Genomic DNA, 20,887 nt, shown 5'->3' with positions numbered 1-20,887 from the left:
GAGAGAAAGTAGTGAGAGAGAGTGAATGTGTGGTAAAAGAGATTAAAAGTAGTGTCCATTTGCTTATATATGTCTCGGGTATTGCACCCGATACACGGCTACCCGATGCTAAAGTTTAACGGGGTTAAAACTTTTTACCCGGGTGAAGTGGTTGAAAAAGTAATATAACTCTATTTGGTTAAACGGGGTTAACACATACAAGTTATAATTACTTATGATAATATCAAGACATATAAATAACTAGATATTTGCTTACTGACAACTCCAATTATTACAGAAAATAATATATAGCGACGCATTCCGTTAGTGAAGATGGGATTTGTAACGGCAATAGATTTGGGGTTTGTCACATCATCCCCCCATTAGGGGAATTTCGTCCCGAAATTTAGAATTCATACAGATAAGAATTACAATACTACTAAGCGAAGAGATGGGGATATTTGAGTTTCATTTGGTCCTCGCGCTCCCAAGTGAATTCCAGTCCTCGCTTGGCGTTCCACCGAACTTTCACAATTGGGATGCGGCTTTGTTTCGTTCGTTTTACTTCCCGATCCATAATCTCCGGAGGTTCTTCCACGAAGTTGAGGCTCTCATTGACCTCGATCTCGTCGAGGGGGATCACGAGAGTCTCGTCAGACAGATATTTCTTCAAGTTTGAGACGTGGAAGGTAGGATGTATGTTACTTAGCTCGTGGGGTAAGTTGAGTTTATAAGCTACGGGGCAGATTCTGGCGAGAATCTCGAAAGGCCCTATGTACCTTGGGTTCAGCTTTCCACGCTTTCCAAAGCGTATCGTGCCCTTCCAGGGCGAGACCTTTAACAAGACTTGGTCTCCCACCTAGAATTCCTAGGGTTTTCTTCGTTTGTCGGCGTAGCTTTTCTGTCGATCCCTAGCGGCTTTTAGTCGTTCACGTATCTGTACAATTGTTGGGTCAAAAATATGGTTTATACTTTACTTTTCTGGGCATTGTATTTTTATGTAATAATTGTGGAGTTTTCGGTCTAGTTTACGGCCGAGTTTACGGCCGTAAACACCTTACGGCCGTAAACTCATTTACGGCCCATATGTTTCCGGCCCATATCCAACATGTATAAATAGAGGTGTTAGGGTGAGGAGTAAAGACTGATGAAATTGATAAACCCTAAGGAGTTTACGGCCAGAGAGGAGAGAAACGGGAGCTTTATGTGTGTGTGAATCTTTTGTGTAAGAACTTAATTCATATCATTAATACATTCAAGATTCAACATTCTTCTTCTTCTTCTCTTCTTATTTTTGATCTTACATCATCCGTTTGATTGGGATTCCGCACCATCAAACGGATTTGACTGATACACGGGCAGATTAGGGACTTACAATTGGTATCAGAGCAAGGTTGTATCAGTCAAAAGGATTATTGTTTCGTCTGGAATCTTCAAAATTGGTGTTTACGGTCCAAGCTTACGGCCGTAAACACCGAGTTCTTGGGCCGTAAACTCTATTTGGGGCATTATTTGATCTTATTTTCTACATATTTTTACGTTTTTGGATAGATCTCGCAAAAATAAGGGGGGTTTGTTCTTTGTGTTTTTCATAAAAAGGGGTTTTTGATCGAGTTTTGGAGCTTCAAAGTCGAATTTTCACGTAACCGGAAACTGTTTACGGCCGGAGCTTACGGCCGGAAACTGTTTACGGCCGGAAACTATTTACGGCCGGCGGCGGCATTGGTGTTTGCGGTCGGCTTGTCTGCGGCTCAGATCGGCTCGACTTGTCTGCGGAGATCTCGGCTCGGCAGCGGCTTGCGACTAGGCGGCTTACGGATCTCGGCTTGGTGAATCGCGGCTCGGTAGCTCGGCTCGGTGGAAGAGGGCTCAGCTCAGCAGCTCGCGTTAGCGCCTTAAAAATCGAAAGGGTTTTGGGGGTTGCCGGGGTTCGAACTCGGAACCTCTAGTTCACAAGGCAGCCACTTAACCAAGTCGACCAACTGATTGCTTGTTCCATTCCTCCGAAAATTAAAATATAACCCGTTTTTCTTGGTACCAATTTCACATTTTTAACACTTTTTACCCCAAAACTCAATTTCTTTTAATTTTTAAATTCCTCTTTCATATAAAAAAAATTAATAAATAATAATAATAATAATAATAATAATAAATTGTTTTTATTTTTTTCTTTATTTTTGACTTTTTATTTTAAATTTTGATTTTGACTTTCAAGTTTGACCTTTAATTTTAAAACTTGACTTTTTCGTTTAACCTTTAAATTTGACGTTTGCTTCTAGTTGTTTTTTAATTAATTGATTTTAAAGTCTACAAGGGGTTTGAAAACATGAAAGAAAGTCGTCAGGATATGTTAAGACAAAATTTCAATTTTTTCGATTTTATCCCTGGAGAAACCTTGGAAGCTCAGTTGCAGCGATTTACTACACTTACTATTGAGATGAATATAGTCGGGATCTTCTTGACTAAGTCCGAGATAAACAAAAAGTTGCTAAATTCACTTCCGAAATCGTGGGATATGAACGTGGCTATCATCAAGAAGACAAAAGATCTCAATCGTCTTAGTATTGTTGAAGTAATTGAACAGCTTGACGCTTTAAAGAGTTCTGTAAACCTTCCGGTCAGTGAAGTGTCATGTTCTCATTCATGTGAAGTTTCATCTTCTCAGTCATGTGAAGATACGATTAAATTTCTTCGAGAACAAATTGATGTATTTAAAAGAGAAGTTGAGGACTTGAGATATGAAGGATATCAACTCAGGAAAGGACAGAAACCCCTGAAGGCTGAATTAGAAGCTAAAACCAAGGACTTTAGGAAACTTCAGGAAGACTACAGTAACAAATGTGAAAACTATGATTATGTAGTCAAACAAAATGCTGAGCTAGTGGCTGAAGTTGAATCTTTGAAAGGAAAGTTTGAAACTGCCAAACTTGATGTTAGAAAATATGATTTCTCAAGTGAGGTGGTTGCAAATATGATAGACCAAAGCATGCAGTTTAAAAGGAATCAACACAAGGGTCTAGCATATGATAGTGTACCTCCTCCTTACAATCATAACTACACATCCATCCCTATGAAACAAGAAGAAATTGACAGGGAGGCACATCTTAAATACGGAAAACCAGCTGGATTTGTGTCAGGAGGAGTTATTAATGTTGAAAATATTGATGCTTCTGTTACATGTGCAGGTAAAGTAGCAGAGGATGAGAACAAGGAGAGTTCTTCTAAACAAACAAACGACCCCCTGAACTCTGAATTTGTTGCTTCTAATCAACCTCCCATTGGTAAATATAGGCCACCATTTCAAGCTAAACAGAGTGCCTGTTGCAACTGTGCGTGTGGGAAAAGTAAGAGACAAGGCAAGGATAGGCCACCAGGGGCAGGAAGAGACAACTCCCCAGTGAAGAAAAGGACATGTTTTCACTGTGGAACACCTGAACACATTGCCAAAAATTGTCCTAATCGCGCGTATGTTCCCTACTACGCACAAGGATGGTAGAACACGCCAAGAGGGAGATACTCCAAAAGAAACCCCTCAAGGTCACGCTCAGACATTGATGATTGGAATGCCAAGAAGGCCAAGAATTCAACTCCCAAGGCCAAGAATCCGAATCCCAAGGGCAAAGAGGGAATGCCGACCAAGAAGTCCAATCCAAGAGATGCCCCAACAAAACCAAGACCGGCTAGGTCAAAGTCATCTAGAAGATCGGCTTCAAGTTCCAAAGCAAGCACTGAGGCACCCATCGGATTGAAAAAGAAATGGGTTAAACCCAACTACAAATGGGTTCCGAAGGCTCAAACCCCCAAAATTCCTAATGCTTCTAACGTTTCTACATCTTCTGTTTGTGATAAACAGGATATGTCATGGGAGAGAGTATCGTGCGTCGATGACAAAGGTCGACCCAGTTTCAAAATGGACTGGGTTCCAAAGACCAACTGATCCCGCTCTGTGCTGGAGCAGCTATGGAGGCATATCATCAGACTTCGGTTTGTTGGTAGTGGCTGCTCCTGGCATATGATTGGGGACATCTCTCAACTGTACAACACTCAGAACATTGTTTGAGTGCATGTGTCCTTTTGCGGGAAAGGAAGAAAAGAAGGGATCACATGGGGTTAGTGCTTAACGACATGAAGAATTTTCGGATCTGTTCTGAGATTACGCGTGATGTTCTCAGACCTTCTGGATGCAGATTCAATCGGTGAATTACGGTTTGCGTTTTCTTCTCTATACTCCTAAGTTTTTCTTAACCTGATTCGCTTTAAAGACTAATTTTTGTTTTAGGATAGTTTAAATTTGCGCATTTACTTTCGTTTTTCTCCTATGCACAAATTTAGGGGGAGAAATAAAAACAAAACAAAAATTAGAAAATTTAAAAAAAAAAATCCAAAAAATCCAAAAACATTAGAAAATCAGAAAAAGAAAATGTTGGTTATGAAATCTGCTTGAGGGAGATGTTCTGGGAAGTGATATTATCAAGTGATAACAGGCAACCTGAGTCTGCGTAACGTACCCGAAGTTGAAGGGTCTATGCTCTGACTTGATGCGTCGGTAGGCACGAAAAATTTTGAATGGACATGACTAGGCAGAGTTGAACTTAGGAAATTTATAGACTTGACAAATCTTGACCTAGTTAGATACGTTCAGCCTGACAATACGACGCTCGGATAGGTTGAGCAGGGAGATATATATGGGAATCTACTGGTCACATTAATTGAACCCGTACTTGGAACCGTGGCTTAACTTTTCCTCGATGTGCGGATTCTGTCCTTAATTCCGGTTGGATGGGGCAACTGGTAAATTCCGATAAATTAGGTCTGTAGAATATCATTTTCTTTCTTTCTTTCTGTTAGTCATATATTGTCTCCTTTGCGTGACCTCTAATCCGACCTGGTACACAACATATGCAACTCCATTTCTCTGTAGGAAATATATATGTGCTTGAAATATATGTGTGAACTGTATGTGTGAAAATCTTCTCATCTGTTAGCCATATGCTGTCTCCTTTGCGCGACTTCTAATCCGACCTGGTACACAGCATATGCAACCTTCTTCTTCTCAACCCCTCTGAAGTAGTTAGCAATAGAATTCTGTATCTCTTCTCTCTCTGAATGATTGTCTGCTCACCCGGTGTAAGGAGTACTCTGGAAGTTCTTGATGGCTGGGACATATCAGGAAGCGGAAAACATGTTCCAGTACACCTAAAATTGAACTCATACAGATTGTCTGTAGATCTCGCTGCTCAATTTAGGTGGACAATAATATCCCTGGTCGTCGTCAGATGAATGGTCCTTAAGATATAGTATCTAAGGAATTAGGATCAGATATAATTTTTAGGAACTTAAGTTCACCTTGTCTTGTATCAAATAGTATGTCCTAAATAAGTCACAAATTTTTCGTGTTTAAGTGGACAACAATACCGACGATCGACCAGACAAAGATGTGAATATGGAAGGTACCGACAAGTGGATAAAGGCTGTCTAAAAACTTTGATCCCAAATCTCTCTTAAAGTTAGATATCATTTTATTTTTGTTAAATCTATTATAGTTTCTTCTAATTTAAATATTAGGGGAGAGTTAAAAAATCAAAAAAAACAAAAAAAAAATCAAAAAAAAATCAAAAATTAAAAATCCAAAAATAGTGTTATTTCTGTTTTATTTCTTGTTCAGAAAAATCAAAAATCTAAAAATATTTTTGTTTCTATTTTAATTTGTGTGCTAAGTTTTCTTTTAGTTTTGTTTTTGTCTTGAATAGTGATTTAAGGTATAGATAAGACTCATGGAGTTTGTGCTGAAGATTTCTGAGCCAAAGCCTCGTCCGTGAGCATCGAAGAATTCTCATTCGATGGAGCAAGAAATGAAGATTATTCTTTCAACATTCAATCCTTCAACCCCAAAAGCAAGGTGAAGCTGAAATTGAAGAATATGTGACGGATTGCATTGAAGCCTCCTCAATCAATCTGCTGCTATTGTTGTACCTGCTGAAGTGATCTAGAAGATTTGTTCTCTCTGATTTTCTCTCTGAAGATTCTCAAGCTGAATGCGCCATCTTTCAAGAATCAGTACGTCAAGCCTCCTCACCCAATGTGCGTTCAATGCCAAATTCTGAAGAAAACCTCAAGTGCTTAAGATGAAGTCATTCTTTGAAGATTCATATGTTCATCCTGATGCTGTGAAGAAATCGAAGCTTAAAGCTGAAGCCAAGCTCCCATTGAAGATCGACAAGAAGAGCCAGCTACTTTTTAGGGGGAGCTTGTTGGGTCATTGAGAAAAGAAAGCTATAAACCAAGGGGGAGATTGTTGGGTCAAAAATATGGTTTACACTTTACTTTTCTGGGCATTGTATTTTTATGTAATAATTGTGGAGTTTTCGGTCTAGTTTACGGCCGAGTTTACGGCCGTAAACACCTTACGGCCGTAAACTCATTTACGGCCCATATGTTTCCGGCCCATATCCAACATGTATAAATAGAGGTGTTAGGGTGAGGAGTAAAGATTGATGAAATTGATAAACCCTAAGGAGTTTACGGCCAGAGAGGAGAGAAACGGGAGCTTTATGTGTGTGTGAATCTTTTGTGTAAGAACTTAATTCATATCATTAATACATTCAAGATTCAACATTCTTCTTCTTCTTCTCTTCTTATTTTTGATCTTACATAATCCGTTTGATTGGGATTCCGCACCATCAAACGGATTTGACTGATACACGGGCAGATTAGGGACTTACAACAATCTTCTCGGTCGTCTCTCGAATGATCTCCGGACCAGTGAGGGCGTTGTCAAGAACTCGTCCTTTAGCTAACTGAGTGTCACCCACCTCATCCCAGCATAGAGGGGATCTGCACTTCCGGTCGTAGAGGGCTTCGAATGGAGCGGCCTTGATGCTCGTATGATAACTATTGTTGTAGGAAAACTCCACCAGAGGCAAGTGTGTATCCCACGATTTCCCGAAGTCGATCACACAAGCTCACAACATATCTTCTAAGGTTTGGATCGTCCTCTCACTTTGTCCGTCGGTCTGCGGATGGTAGGCTGTACTCATGTCCAGCCTCGTCCCTAGTGCCTTTTGCAATGATTGCCAAAACTTAGAGGTGAATCTACTATCTCTATCCGAAATAATAGATATAGGGATGCCATGCAGTCGTACTATTTCTTTTATGTATGTTCTCGTGAGTTTTTCCATCTTGTCCGTTTCTTTGATGGGTAGGAAGTGTGCGGACTTGGTCAACCTGTCAACGAGTACCCAAATGGTATCTAATCCACCCGCAGTCTTAGGTAGTTTGGTTATAAAGTCCATTGTGATCCGCTCCCACTTCCATTCCGGTATCTCAGGTTGTTGGAGGACGCCTGATGGTTTTTGATATTCGACCTTGACCTTCGTGCAAGTAAGGCACTTACTCACAAAGGTAGCGATCTCCGCTTTCATGTTCGGCCACCAGTATAGCTTTTTGAGATCCAGATACATCTTATCTGAACCCGGGTGGATAGAGTAGCGAGTGTTGCGTGCTTCCTTCATGACCAAGTCTCTGAAACCTCCATGGCGTGGAGTCCAGATTCGGTCCATGAAGTAGTAGGCTCCGTCACCCTTAACCTCCAGATTTTTATCCATTCCGCACAGGGATTCTCTCGTCACATTCTCGGGCTTTAAGGCTTCCAGCTGAGCGTCTTTGATCTGTGTGGATAGATGTGAATGGATAGTCATCGTCAACGACTTGGTCCTTCGACCAGAATATTCCTTTCTACTCAGGGCGTCTGCTACTACGTTGGCTTTCCCCGGGTGATATCTAATTTCACAGTCGTAATCGTTAAGTAGCTCGACCCATCGACGCTGTCTCATGTTGAGTTCTTTTTGGTTCAGTATATGTTGGAGGCTTTTATGATCAGCGTACACCACGCTCTTTGTTCCATACAAGTAGTGTCTCCAGATTTTTAGTGCGAAGACGACCGCTCCTAACTCGAGGTCGTGAGTAGTGTAGTTCACTTCATGGGTCTTTAGCTGCCTCGAGGCATAGGCGATAACCTTACCTCGTTGCATCAAGACACAACCGAGCCCCTGATTGGAGGCATCACAGTATACAACAAAATCTTTTGTCCCTTCGGGAAGGGATAATACTGGTGTGGTGCATAGGGCTCGCTTCAGGGTCTAAAATGCCTTCTCCTGTTTCTCTTACCAGTCAAATGATACACCCTTCTGTGTTAGCATGGTGAGAGGCTTCGCAATTCGAGAAAAATTTTGGATGAACCTACGGTAGTAGCCAGCGAGGCCTAGAAATTGACGAATTTATGTAGGCGTCTTCGGTGCTGACCAGTTCTCAATAGCTTTAATTTTGTAGGGATCCACGTGGATTCCGTCTTCACTGACCACGTGCCCTAAGAATTCAACTCTTCGGATCCAAAACTCACACTTAGAGAACTTCGCATATAACTTCTCGGATCGCAGTGTTTCCAGGACTCGTCGTAAATGATCCCCGTGTTCTTCCTCGCTCCGAGAGTAGACGAGTATATCATCAATAAAGACGATGATGAACTGATCTAGATATGGACGACACACCCTATTCATCAAGTCCATGAATACTGAGGGGGCGTTAGTCAGTCCAAAGGGGATCACTACGAACTCAAAATGCCCGTAGCGGGTTCGGAAGGCTGTCTTCGGAACATCTTCCTCAAGCACCCGTAACTGATGATACCCGGATCTAAGATCAATCTTGGAGAAGTAACTTGCTCCTTGTAGTTGGTCGAATAGATCGTCGATACGAGGGAGAGGATAGCGATTTTTGACCGTGAGTTTATTTATTTCCCTATAATCGATGCACATCCGAAACGATCCATCCTTCTTCTTCACGAACAAGACCTGAGCTCCCCAAGGTGAGAAGCTCGGTCTTATAAAGCCCTTGCTAAGCAGTTCGTTGAGCTGACTGGATAGTTCTTGCATTTCGGCGGGCACTAGACGGTAGGGCGACTTAGCTACGGGGGTAGCTCCTGGGACTAGGTCGATTCTGAACTCAACCTGACGTTTGGGAGGTAGGCCTGGAAGATCCTCCGAGAAGACATCAGGGAAATCGCATACTACAGGAATGTCTTTTGGATCTTTTGATTTATGGTTAGTGTCGACAACGTGAGCAAGAATGGCGTGATATTCCTTGCGCAAGTATTTCTGAGCCTGAATACTGGAGATGATACGAAGACTCGTACTCAGTTTATCGCCATATATTAATAGGGTTTCGTGATTCGGAAGATTCAGGCGAATGGCTTTGTCGGAGCATAGGATATCGGCGCGATAAAGACTCAACCAATCCATACCAACAATGACATCGAAATTTTTGATTGAGACTGGTATAAGATCGATTGAAAGTGGGTGATCATCTAATGTGAGAGTACAACCTATATAGATTTCGTTAGAGCTTTCTATTTTCCCATTAGCCATTTCTACGACGAATGTTTCTTTTAGTGGTTGAGGGGTTTGTTTGAGTAAGTGTTTAAAGTTTCGATTTATGAAGCTTCTTTCTGCACCACTATCGAATAAGACACAGGCATAAGAGTTGTTGAGAAGAAACGTACCCGTGACCACCGTGGGATCAGCTACCGCTTCATTGTGACCGATAGCGAGTAGCCTTCTAGTTCCCCCAGCATTTGCAGCCTTCGGACAGTTCTTCTTAAAATGACCCGCTTCACCGCAGCCATAACAAGTTGGGGTCACTCCCGTACCAGGAAGCTGTGTGATAGGTTTGGGAGGGGCCTTGCAAAATCGGACAGTATGGCCCTTTCGGCCGCAGTTGGAACACTGCAATTCACGGCAAGGGCCGTTGTGATGGAAAGGGCACTTGGGACACTTGGCAGATTCCCGTTATAAGCTTTTGGCGGGGCTGGTGCGGCTAGAGTGGCTGGGGTGGTGGCAGCATGGACCACTACAATTTGCAGGTCCTTGGAGGAGGTTTAAGTTTTCTTGCCCTTCTTCTTATCCCATCGCTTCCTTTTTCTGTCAGATGAATCGGGTGGTGCAGTGGTTGTTGTTTCTGGAATGGAAGAGATTTCGTGGTTGATCAGGCTCTCGGCCAATTCCTTGGCGCTGTCAAAAGTGGTAGGGCGTGAGACCAGAACATTTCCTCGATACGGGGGCACTAAACCCCAGATGTACCGTTCGATCTTCTTGCTTTGGGACGGGATCATATTGGGACACATAGCCGCCAAGTCGCAAAACCTGGCCGTGTAAGTTGTTATGTCAGTCCCTTTCATCTTGAGGTTCCAGAGTTCTTCCTCAAGTTTCTGAACTTCGCCCCTAGGGCAGTACTTCCCTCTCATAAGGTCTTTTAGAGTGTCCTAGCCCATGGCATTTGCTGTGACCAAGGAGAGTGCACTGACATGGCCGTTCCACCATGTCAAGGCCCTGTTAGTGAGGGTAGTAGTAGCGAACTTGATTTTGTTCTCTTCGGGACAAGAGCACATCTCAAATACAGCTTCAGTCCTTTCGAACCATTGAGACAGTGCCAGAATTCCTCCAGTACTGTCACACCCCCAAACCAGAATGGCGGAAACGTTCGGGGGCGGAGGATGTCATATTCAGTATCATAACAGTTCATAGAAAGGAAAGTACACACCACCATAATATAAATATATTTGAAAAGTTTACATGATTGTATATGTTACATGTTTGCAAAAGAAATCAAATACAAAATGGTGATCCAAAATATGTTACTAACGCCAGCGCGTTAGTCTTCAGAAGTAGTTGCTACCTGGTCTAGCGGTTTCCTGAGAATACAAGTTATTTCAAAGAAAAAGTGTCAACATTTAAGTTGGTGAGTTCATAAGTGGTGTTTTGAGAAAATGTATGCCATTCGAAAGTGTTTGTATGTTTTCCAGAAAATGTAGTATTTCAATTGTAATGAGTTATGATTCGTGTGTTGAAAATGAATGTATTAGATCCAGAAAATCCCATATTTTCCCTAATAGTTGAGATAAGATTTGTTGTGTTTACCAAGAAAAACCCTTATTTTCTTATAAAAGTATGAAATGCATATGAATGTTCGTGATATAAGTTGCAACTAATTGTACCGAGAAAATCCTTTATTTTCCTATTAGTTGTTTGGTTTGTATACAGGAAAAACCCTTATTTTCCTGACATAACTGGCAGTCTCTAAGACCGAAAATCGCAAGCAAACGACGTGCTTGTAAGTTGTGTCATAGTTTTACATAGTAAAGCTATATGAAGATTCGCACTTGATAGATGAAGAATAGTTTTAATAGCTACCCGTTCATAAAAGCATAATACCATAATAATTGTATATCCGATGAGTTTTATAACCATACTAAACATAATATGCCTGTAGCGACGTTCTTCAGGCGTCGTAGCGTTATGACAACTGTCACCCCAAAAGACGGACTGTAGCTAACAGTTAGGGCGCGGGATCATGACTTCCCGTATAGATCTATACACATTTGACACGTTCTCCGAACGAGAGACTCTGGTTATAGACAGGACTTGTAGCGATACCTTTTATCAAAAAGGCAGTGTTTGAAGACGTACACCTCTCATGGATTCTCAACTAAGTCTGTATTAAAGTAGTAGTTTGTATGCAAAGTTTATCCTTTTTCACAATGTTTGACAAAGCATAAATCATAAGTTCTTTGAATGCATAAAATGATTTAGTAAAGAATGTTACCCTTGATATGATGTATTTGTATGCAAACGTATAAATAAAACATATTTTTATTTATAAACATATTGTATCCCAAGAGGGTAAAGTTGTGTTGTGAGGCGTTTTGCATGATAATGACTTCATAAGACAGTTAAAGCAACAGTATGAAAAGTATATAAAAAGATCGATGTTTCACATGATTTTAGTCGTGTGTTTACTTGTATTCCCCCCCCCCTAAAAGAGTATAAAAAGCATTTAAAAATGCATTTAAAGTGTGCTTGCAGGCGTATGAACTCACCTGATAGTTTGAAGATAGCGAGATGGAAAACCGGACAGAGTTTCGTCTCGGGAAACGGATTTTCCTCGGGATTCTCGGGAATCTTGGGAGTAAAATCGACCCTCGGGACTTGAGCAAAAAGACCAGAGCTTCGGGTTTGAAAGGGCACGGAAAACGAGGCAAGATTGTGAGAGAGAGGAGAGAAATGAGCATTTTTCTCGGAAGCCCTCGCATCCTATTTATAGGAAGGCTGAACCGCCTCCGAACGCGGGGCGTACGCCCGTACGCAGCGCATACGCGTACGTCATGCATGACCGAAGCCTCGACTGCCTCGGCTTCGGATGGGACGGGTTGCTGGGTACGCGGGTCGGATGGGACGGGTTGCTGGGTACGTGGGTCGGATGGGACAGCGGGTCGGACGGGACAGTGGGTCGGACGGGTCGGGTACTTCGGACGGGTCGGATGGCTCGGATAGGGCGACGTGGACGATCAGAGGCCAAGTCTCTCGGGTACGCAGGGCGTACAGGGGTACGCAGCGCGTACCCGAATGAGGACGCTGACTCCTCTGCGGATAAGGTCCGAAATTTTGATTTAAATAAATATATAATTTATTTAATAAACTTCAAAAATTCATATCTTCTTCATACGAACTCCGTTTTCGACGGTCTTTATATCCACGTGTAGGTGAGACTACGCTCTACAACTTTCGTTTAGACTCCGTTGGCAAATTCCGAAATTATTTTTATTATTTATTTTATAACTCATCGTGTTTAAGGAATTTCTTTGAAAATTCATAACTTCTTTATCTGATGTCGGTTTTTGCCAGACTTTTTACCGCTGAAATACCATTGTCGAGACCTTCGATTCTCGTTTAGGTCATTCCGGCCAAAAGTCGCTCGATCTCCGATTCGAGTTTTTAGCTGTCTACTGCTATATTCGGATCTTGGAAAAATCATAACTTCCTCATACGAAGTCAGATTTGGACGTTCTTTTTGTGTACGCTCACGGTTTAATGTTATCTATAACTTTCATTTAGATACCTAAGGCTAAATGTTATCATATTGAAACTTTGCGTTTTCCGTTTAATCGGTGTTGTCGGTTTTGTCGGAAATCTTAGAATGGTCATAACTTCTTCGTCATAACTCGGATTTTAGTGTTCTTTATATATTTGGAAACCTTAAGACGATATCTACTACATAGTGTACTCCAATCAGAGCTTTTGAATAATTCATTTATGGATGATATTCCTATTACATTCCAAAGAGGTTACAAGACTCGATTTATAATGCCCGGAAATAACAGGTTATTACAAGTACCGTCGAAGAAGGTAGGTTTACAGTTCATGAAATCCTTATAAGTGCATCCCTGCACCCTTTTAAGGACTTCACCGAACCTGGAGTTACCACCGCTCGCGTCCCCAGAGTTCATTTGGGCCATGGCTGCTGTCACAGCCGTTGTCACCGCTGTTTGGAATAACATTGGATCGAACTGCGGAGGAGGAGGTGGTGGAGGAGGGGTTTGAGTTGCTGGTCTTCCTCTGCTTGGACGCTTTCGTGGAGGCATCCTTCACTGGAAGATCATAGAAATGATAGCAATAGTAAGAGCCTATTGCGGATATGAATAGAGTGTTTCGTGGATTAAATCAACATAATCCAAGATCAGAATGAGAGTCATAGCAATAGAGTAATCAACTGCCAATATTCTGGTATTAATGATGCAACACAAGTGCATGAAAATTGACCTAACAATAGGTCTTACATCCTACCATAGAGAAAATGTTGGCAGTTTAGAGGTTTAACTAGAGTACTTTTAAACTAGGAATGTTTACAGACAAAAGATCTACGGAACATAGAGAGGAAAGGCTAGTCCTTTAAGCAAAAGAGTGAGGTAACTAGACGTCTTCTACTGACGACGGTTACTTGTTGGGCGAATCCTCAGATCCGCTAGTTGACGCATAACTTCTTGAAGGTGTCGGTCATGAATCCTTTGGCGTGCTCGGAGTTCCCTAACTTCGGCTCGGGATGCAGCCAGCTGATGCTGCAGAGCCTCGTTGGTCCTCCTTGTCCTGTCCATGGCTTCTTCGAGTTGGCGGATGCGAACAGTGTTGAGATTCGAGTTGGCGTCCACTTCTACAACTTGACCAATAGCAGCTTGACCCTGCTCAACATTCCTGGCAATCCTTCGGATCATGATGGGCAGAACCCGATCCGCAGATCCTCCTTCGGTTATGTTGTAGAAGCTTTGGTCTCCATTGTAAGGCAAGGGCTGAACCTATTCCTCGCTCCATCGGTGTAAGGATATGGCCCACATAGGAGTAGGACCCTGAAATGCCGGACGGGGGTTAGGGTTTGGGGCTTCAGGAGGTTGGTTGTTAACTTCTGGTTCGGAGCTCGAGCTATCTGAGAAGCCTTCAGCATGATGATCATCCAAAGGGATCGGGTGATCATCGTCTGACTCCTCTTCGAGCCATCCTCCATTGCCCTGGTTCGGAAAGTACGGATCACCGGGATGGTGGAATCCAGCCATGCTATCTACACGAGAAAGGGGAAAGGAAAGGTTAACAGACGTACTATTCTAAGATACTGATAGGATGAATCGTTATTGGTCGACCCAATACTTGCATAGTGCATACCGATTACATGTAACCGTATCAAGATAGTCCTTCGAATAAGCCACCCTAACTTCAGACCCCCAATCTAACAAGAACAAGGAATGAAGCAAAGGCTTCAGATTCTGAGTCTATAGCGCCCTAATCACATATAAGCGTGGTGTATCCACTTAGCAACTATTTTCCTACTAGTAACGACCCTTATTCTTATCACATACATATGTTCTAGAGATACATAATACCCCTATAGTATTCTTATGTTAACGTTATTGTGGTAGTGTTGGTAAGTTTTAGACTTGTTGCAACACCACAGCCAAACTTAGGCACATGCTAGTCACTCTCAGGAAAACGTAGTTGATCAGGCTACATCACCCCGAACGTGACTATATGTCTCTAAGCCTAATTGTGCTGCCCAACAATCTTAATACTTTTGTTCTGTTCTAGTGTGATACTGATTTCTGTGTTTTATAGTGATGTTGTATATATATACTTAGTTAGATCTTTTAGATACTTAACAGTATATATTCTTGGTCAGAGTGTTTTAGTCCCGAAGTGTTTATAGTTCGTATATCTTTTACAGGTTGATATACTTCATTCACTATAAACGATACTCTGATACCAATCTGTCACACCCCAAAACTAATAACGGCGGAATATGTTTCGGGGTGGAGGACGTCATCTGCAGTATCATCACAATTGTATAATAGTAAACAAGAAACATACAACCATTGCATTTACATTGTGAATTTAATTACAAGCGTGTTTCGTATTGTTCAACAAACACCAAAAGTAAATAAAAAATAAGAGATGGGTCTTGTATGCTCCACCTTCTCCAAAATGTTGCATCTGTACCTGTCTATCTTTGACCTGAGGATACAAGTTATTTTGAAAACGAATATCAGCATAAAGTTGGTGAGTTCATAAGATTTTAGTGTGAGTTTTTGTGTAAAAAGCATTAGAACCAATAGTATGAAAAGCTGCAATTTACAGTCATATGTAGTAGTAAAACCTAGAAAATCCTATATTTTCCAGAAATGGATTGTAAGTGAAAATCTTCAAGAAATGTGTCCTTCTCATCTTTGTAAACCATTTATCGTAAAAGTATAATAGTGACTCTTAAATAAGTATTGCAATATGGTAAGTTATGCCGGAAGTCAATAATAGTGGTACCAACTTCCTTTAGTGTTAGATACTTGGTTACTTCGGGATATTAACTTAACCTTTAGTTTAGTGTTTTAGTGTGATTATAGTGTATTTCTTGTATGCTACCAATAACATGAGTAATAGCGGACCCCATGACCTTCCCGATCATGTACAGTGTAGTGAAGTAGTGGCATCCCTGGGCCTGTATGGCGCGGACTGAAGTTAACAGCCAGGATGATATAGCGTCTGCCCCGTATAGACGGACTGTAGCTAACAGTCAGGGCGCGGGATCATGACTTCCCGTATAGATCTATACACATTTGACACGTTCTCCGAACGGGAGACTCTGGTTATAGACAGGACTTGTAGCGATACCTTTTATCAAAAAGGCAGTGTTTGAAGACGTACACGTCTCATGGATTCTCAACTAAGTCTGTATTAAAGTAGTAGTTTGTATGCAAAGTTTATCCTTTTTCACAATGTTTGACAAAGCATAAATCATAAGTTCTTTGAATGCATAAAATGATTTAGTAAAGAATGTTACCCTTGATATGATGTATTTGTATGCAAACGTATAAATAAAACATATTTTTATTTATAAACATATTGTATCCGAAGAGGGTAAAGTTGTGTTGTGAGGCGTTTTGCATGATAATGACTTCATAAGACAGTTAAAGCAACAGTATGAAAAGTATATAAAAAGATCGATGTTTCACACGATTTTAGTCGTGTGTTTACTTGTATTCCCCCCCCCCCCTAAAAGAGTATAAAAAGCATTTAAAAACGCATTTAAAGTGTGCTTGCAGGGGTATGAACTCACCTGATAGTTTGAACATAGCGAGATGGAAAACCGGACAGAGTTTCGTCTCGGGAAACGAATTTTCCTCGGGATTCTCGGGAGTAAAATCGACCCTCGGGACTTGAGCAAAAAGACCAGAGCTTTGGGTTTGAACGGGCACGGAAAACGAGGCAAGATTGTGAGAGAGAGAGAGGAGAGAAATGAGCATTTTTCTCGGAAGCCCTCGCATCCTATTTATAGGAAGGCTGAACCGCCTCCGAACGCGGGGTGTACGCCCGTACGCAGCGCGTACGCGTACGTCATGCATGACCGAAGCCTCGACTGCCTCGGCTTCGGATGGGACGGGTTGCTGGGTACGCGGGTCGGATGGGACAGGTTGATGGGTACGTGGGTCGGATGGGACGGCGGGTCGGACGGGACAGCGGGTCAGACGGGTCGGGTAGTTCGGACGGGTCGGATGGCTCGGATAGGGCGACGTGGACGATCAGAGGCAAAGTCTCTCGGGTACGCGGGGCGTACTGGGGTACGCAGCGCGTACCTGGATGAGGACGCTGACTCCTCTGCGGATAAGGTCCGAAATTTTGATTTAAATAAATATATAATTTATTTAATAAACTTCAAAAATTTATATCTTCTTCATACGAACTCCGTTTTCGACGGTCTTTATATCCACGCGTAGGTGAGACTACGCTCTACAACTTTCGTTTAGACTCCGTTGGCAAATTCCGAAATTATTTTTATTATTTATTTTATAACTCATCGTGTTTAAGGAATTTCTTTGAAAATTCATAACTTCTTTATCTGATGTCGGTTTTTGCCAGACTTTTTACCGCTGAAATACCATTGTCGAGACCTTCGATTCTCGTTTAGGTCATTCCGGCCAAAAGTCGCTCGATCTCCGATTCGAGTTTTTAGCTGTCTACTGCTATATTCGGATCTTGGAAAAATCATAACTTCCTCATACGAAGTCAGATTTGGACGTTCTTTTTGTGTACGCTCATGGTTTAATGTTATCTATAACTTTCATTTAGATACCTAAGGCTAAATGTTATCATATTGAAACTTTGCGTTTTCCGTTTAATCGGTGTTGTCGGTTTTGTCGGAAATCTTAGAATGGTCATAACTTCTTCGTCATAACTCGGATTTTAGTGTTCTTTATATATTTGGAAACCTTAAGACGATATCTACTACATAGTGTACTCCAATCAGAGCTTTTGAATAATTCATTTATCGATGATATTCCTATTACATTCCAAAGAGGTTACAAGACTCGATTTATAATGCCCGGAAATAACGGGTTGTTACATCATCCCCTCGTTAGAGGGAATTTCGTCCCGAAATTAACTACAAGATAAAAGTTTTAGGGGCTGAGGAAGAGATGCGGATACTTCTGAAGCATTTGGTCTTCCCGTTCCCATGTGAATTCGGGTCCTCTCTTAGCATTCCATCGAACTTTTACTATTGGAATGCGACTCTGCTTAGTCCGTTTAACTTCCCTATCCATGATCTCGACGGGTTCTTCCACAAAGTTAAGATTTTCGTTTAACTCGATTTCATCGAGTGGAATTACAAGTGTTTCGTCGGACAAACACTTTTTCAGGTTCGATACGTGGAATACTGGATGCACTTTGTTAAGCTCGATTGGAAGTTGGAGTTTGTAGGCCACTGGACCAACTCTCGAAATGATTTCGAAGGGCCCAATGTACCTGGGATTTAGCTTTCCACGATTCCCAAAGCGTATCACGCCCTTCCAGGGTGAGACCTTCAGTAGTACGCGGTCGCCAATCTGGAATTCCAAGGGTTTACGTCTCCTGTCGGCATAGCTCTTTTGCCTATCCCTTGAGGACTTCAGTCGTTCTCGTATTTGCACGATCTTTTCGGTAGTTTCTCTGATGATCTCCGGACCAGTGAGGGTGCTATTAGGGACTAGACCTTTTGCCAATTGTGTGTCGCCCACTTCCGTCCAGCACAGGGGTGATCTGCACTTACGGCCGTAAAGGGCTTCGAATGGAGCGGTCTTGATACTAGTATGGTAACTATTGTTATAAGAAAACTCGACCAAAGGCAAGTGAATATCCCATGCCTTGCCAAAGTCGATTACACATGCTTGCAACATGTCTTCCAAGGTTTGGATCGTCCTCTCACTCTGTCCGTCAGTTTGAGGGTGGTATGCTGTACTCATGTCCAACCTTGTTCCCATGGATTTTTGCAATGATTGCCAAAATCTGGAAGTGAACCTGCTGTCTCTATCTGAGATGATGGACATCGGTACTCCATGAAGTCGTACGATCTCCCGGATGTAGGTTCTTGATAGTTTTTCCATCCTATCGGTTTCCTTGATCGGTAAGAAATGGGCTGACTTGGTTAATCTGTCGACGATTACCCAAATAGTATCTTGGCCACTCTGAGTTTTGGGCAGTTTGGTTATGAAGTCCATGGAAATCTGCTCCCATTTCCACTCAGGTATTTCAGGTTGTTGGAGTAGACCTAAGGGTTTTTGGTGTTCTATTTTTATTTTGGCGCAAGTTAAACACTTGCTCACATACGTAGCGATCTCCGCTTTCATGTTTGGCCACCAGTAGAGTTGCTTGAGATCTAGATACATCTTGTCTGACCCTGGGTGTACGGAGTATGGGGTCCTATGTGCCACTCTCATAACTACCTCTCTCAATCCACCAAACTTGGGTGTCCAGATCCGGTTCATGAGGTAGCGTGCTCCATCACTCTTGATTTCTAAGTTCTTGTCCATTCCCCTAAGGGCCTCACCTGCCACGTTTTCGGGTTTCAAGGCCTCTATTTGAGCTTCCTTGACTTGCGTTGACAGGTGCGAATGGATCGACATAGCTAATGACTTCACTATCCGGCCTGAGTACTCCTTTCGACTAAGGGCATCGGCTACGACGTTTGCCTTTCCCGGATGATAGCGAATCTCGCATTCATAGTCGTTGAGCAATTCGACCCAACGTCGTTGTCTCATGTTTAATTCCTTCTGGTCGAAGATGTGTTGGAGGCTCTTGTGGTCCGTAAAGACTGTGCACTTGGTACCGTAAAGGTAGTGCCTCCAAATTTTAAGAGCGAAGACCACTGCTCCAAGTTCTAAGTCATGAGTGGTGTAATTGACCTCATGCGCTTTCAGTTGTCGTGAGGCATATGCAATCACCTTTCCCCTCTGCATTAGTACACAACCCAGCCCTTGCTTTGAAGCGTCGCAATACACCACAAAATCTTCGGTCCCTTCCGGAAGAGAAAGGATAGGTGCACTGCAAAGGGCTTGTTTCAAGGTTTGAAACGCAACATCTTGCTTTTCTCCCCAGTTGTAGGTCACACCTTTCTGGGTTAAAGCGGTAAGAGGCTTTGCGATGCTGGAGAAATTTTGGATGAACCTTCGGTAATAACCAGCAAGACCTAGAAATTGGCGAATTTCTGTTGGTGTAGTTGGTGCAGACCAGTTTTCGATAGCCTTGATTTTCGAGGGGTCCACGTGGATTCCTTCCTTGCTGACCACGTGACCGAGGAAGTCCACCTTTCTAAAGGTCTCCGATTACAGAAAGTTTTAAAGAAAAGAATACTCTTATCCGAAGTCCTAATTTATAACAAAATTTGAAATCCTGGCAGGCATTATTTGCGACGTAGGTTGCGCTAGGAGCTTGACTCTGCATCTGATTGCTTCGATTCGATTAGGCGCCGATCAAAAGCGGCTTGTTGCTCCCTTAATTCGGCTAGGGCTGCAATCATCTGTGCCTGAAATGCCTTAGACTGGAGTTGAGCATAATCTTGTATCTTGTCCAGCCTATGGATGTCAGAAGTGTGAACCTGCACTTCCATGTTGACATCCCGGAGTCGGCTTGCTTGAACTCCAGATTGATAGGACTGATTGGCTAACTTACCCACCATTACTGGGAGTGCTCGATCAACCGAGCTTCCACCGCGGACATCATAGAAATCCCGACACATGCCGTAGGGAGGGCATATGCCTTGTTGTTGGCTCCAATGAGGGAGGTGACTCCCCCAGACGGGAGTGGGTCCTTGGAAGTTCCTCACATGGACAGGAGGTTGAATGGGAGGTGGATCGATCACTTCCGGCTCTGAGTCAGTACCGGAGTCATCACCCACTTCTATGGGTTCCTCATCCTCTTCGGGATCATCTTCGATCCATCCTTCGTTGCCTTGGTTGGGAAAGTAGGGGTCATTGGGGTGGTGAAATCCAGCCATTTGACTGTACGAGAAATAGGGTCATAAGAATTGAATAAAGTCGAAACATGCAAAACATGTAAGTTAAATTAGTTTAGATAGCAAATAATCCTATAGTATTTAAATTCTTGTGTTTGATTCTAGTAACGGTATGGTAAGTTTTAAAATTTGTTGTCCACTGCAGACACCCCTCGGCACACGTTAGTCGGCTCTCGGACAAATATAGTTGATCAGGCTATATCCTTCCCAGTTCCGATTAAGT

Source organism: Lactuca sativa, chromosome 3 (genome assembly GCF_002870075.4).
Source record: "Lactuca sativa cultivar Salinas chromosome 3, Lsat_Salinas_v11, whole genome shotgun sequence".
NCBI lineage: Eukaryota > Viridiplantae > Streptophyta > Magnoliopsida > Asterales > Asteraceae > Lactuca > Lactuca sativa.
The sequence above is the reverse complement of the archived record's forward strand: the minus strand, read 5'-3'. Positions refer to the sequence as shown.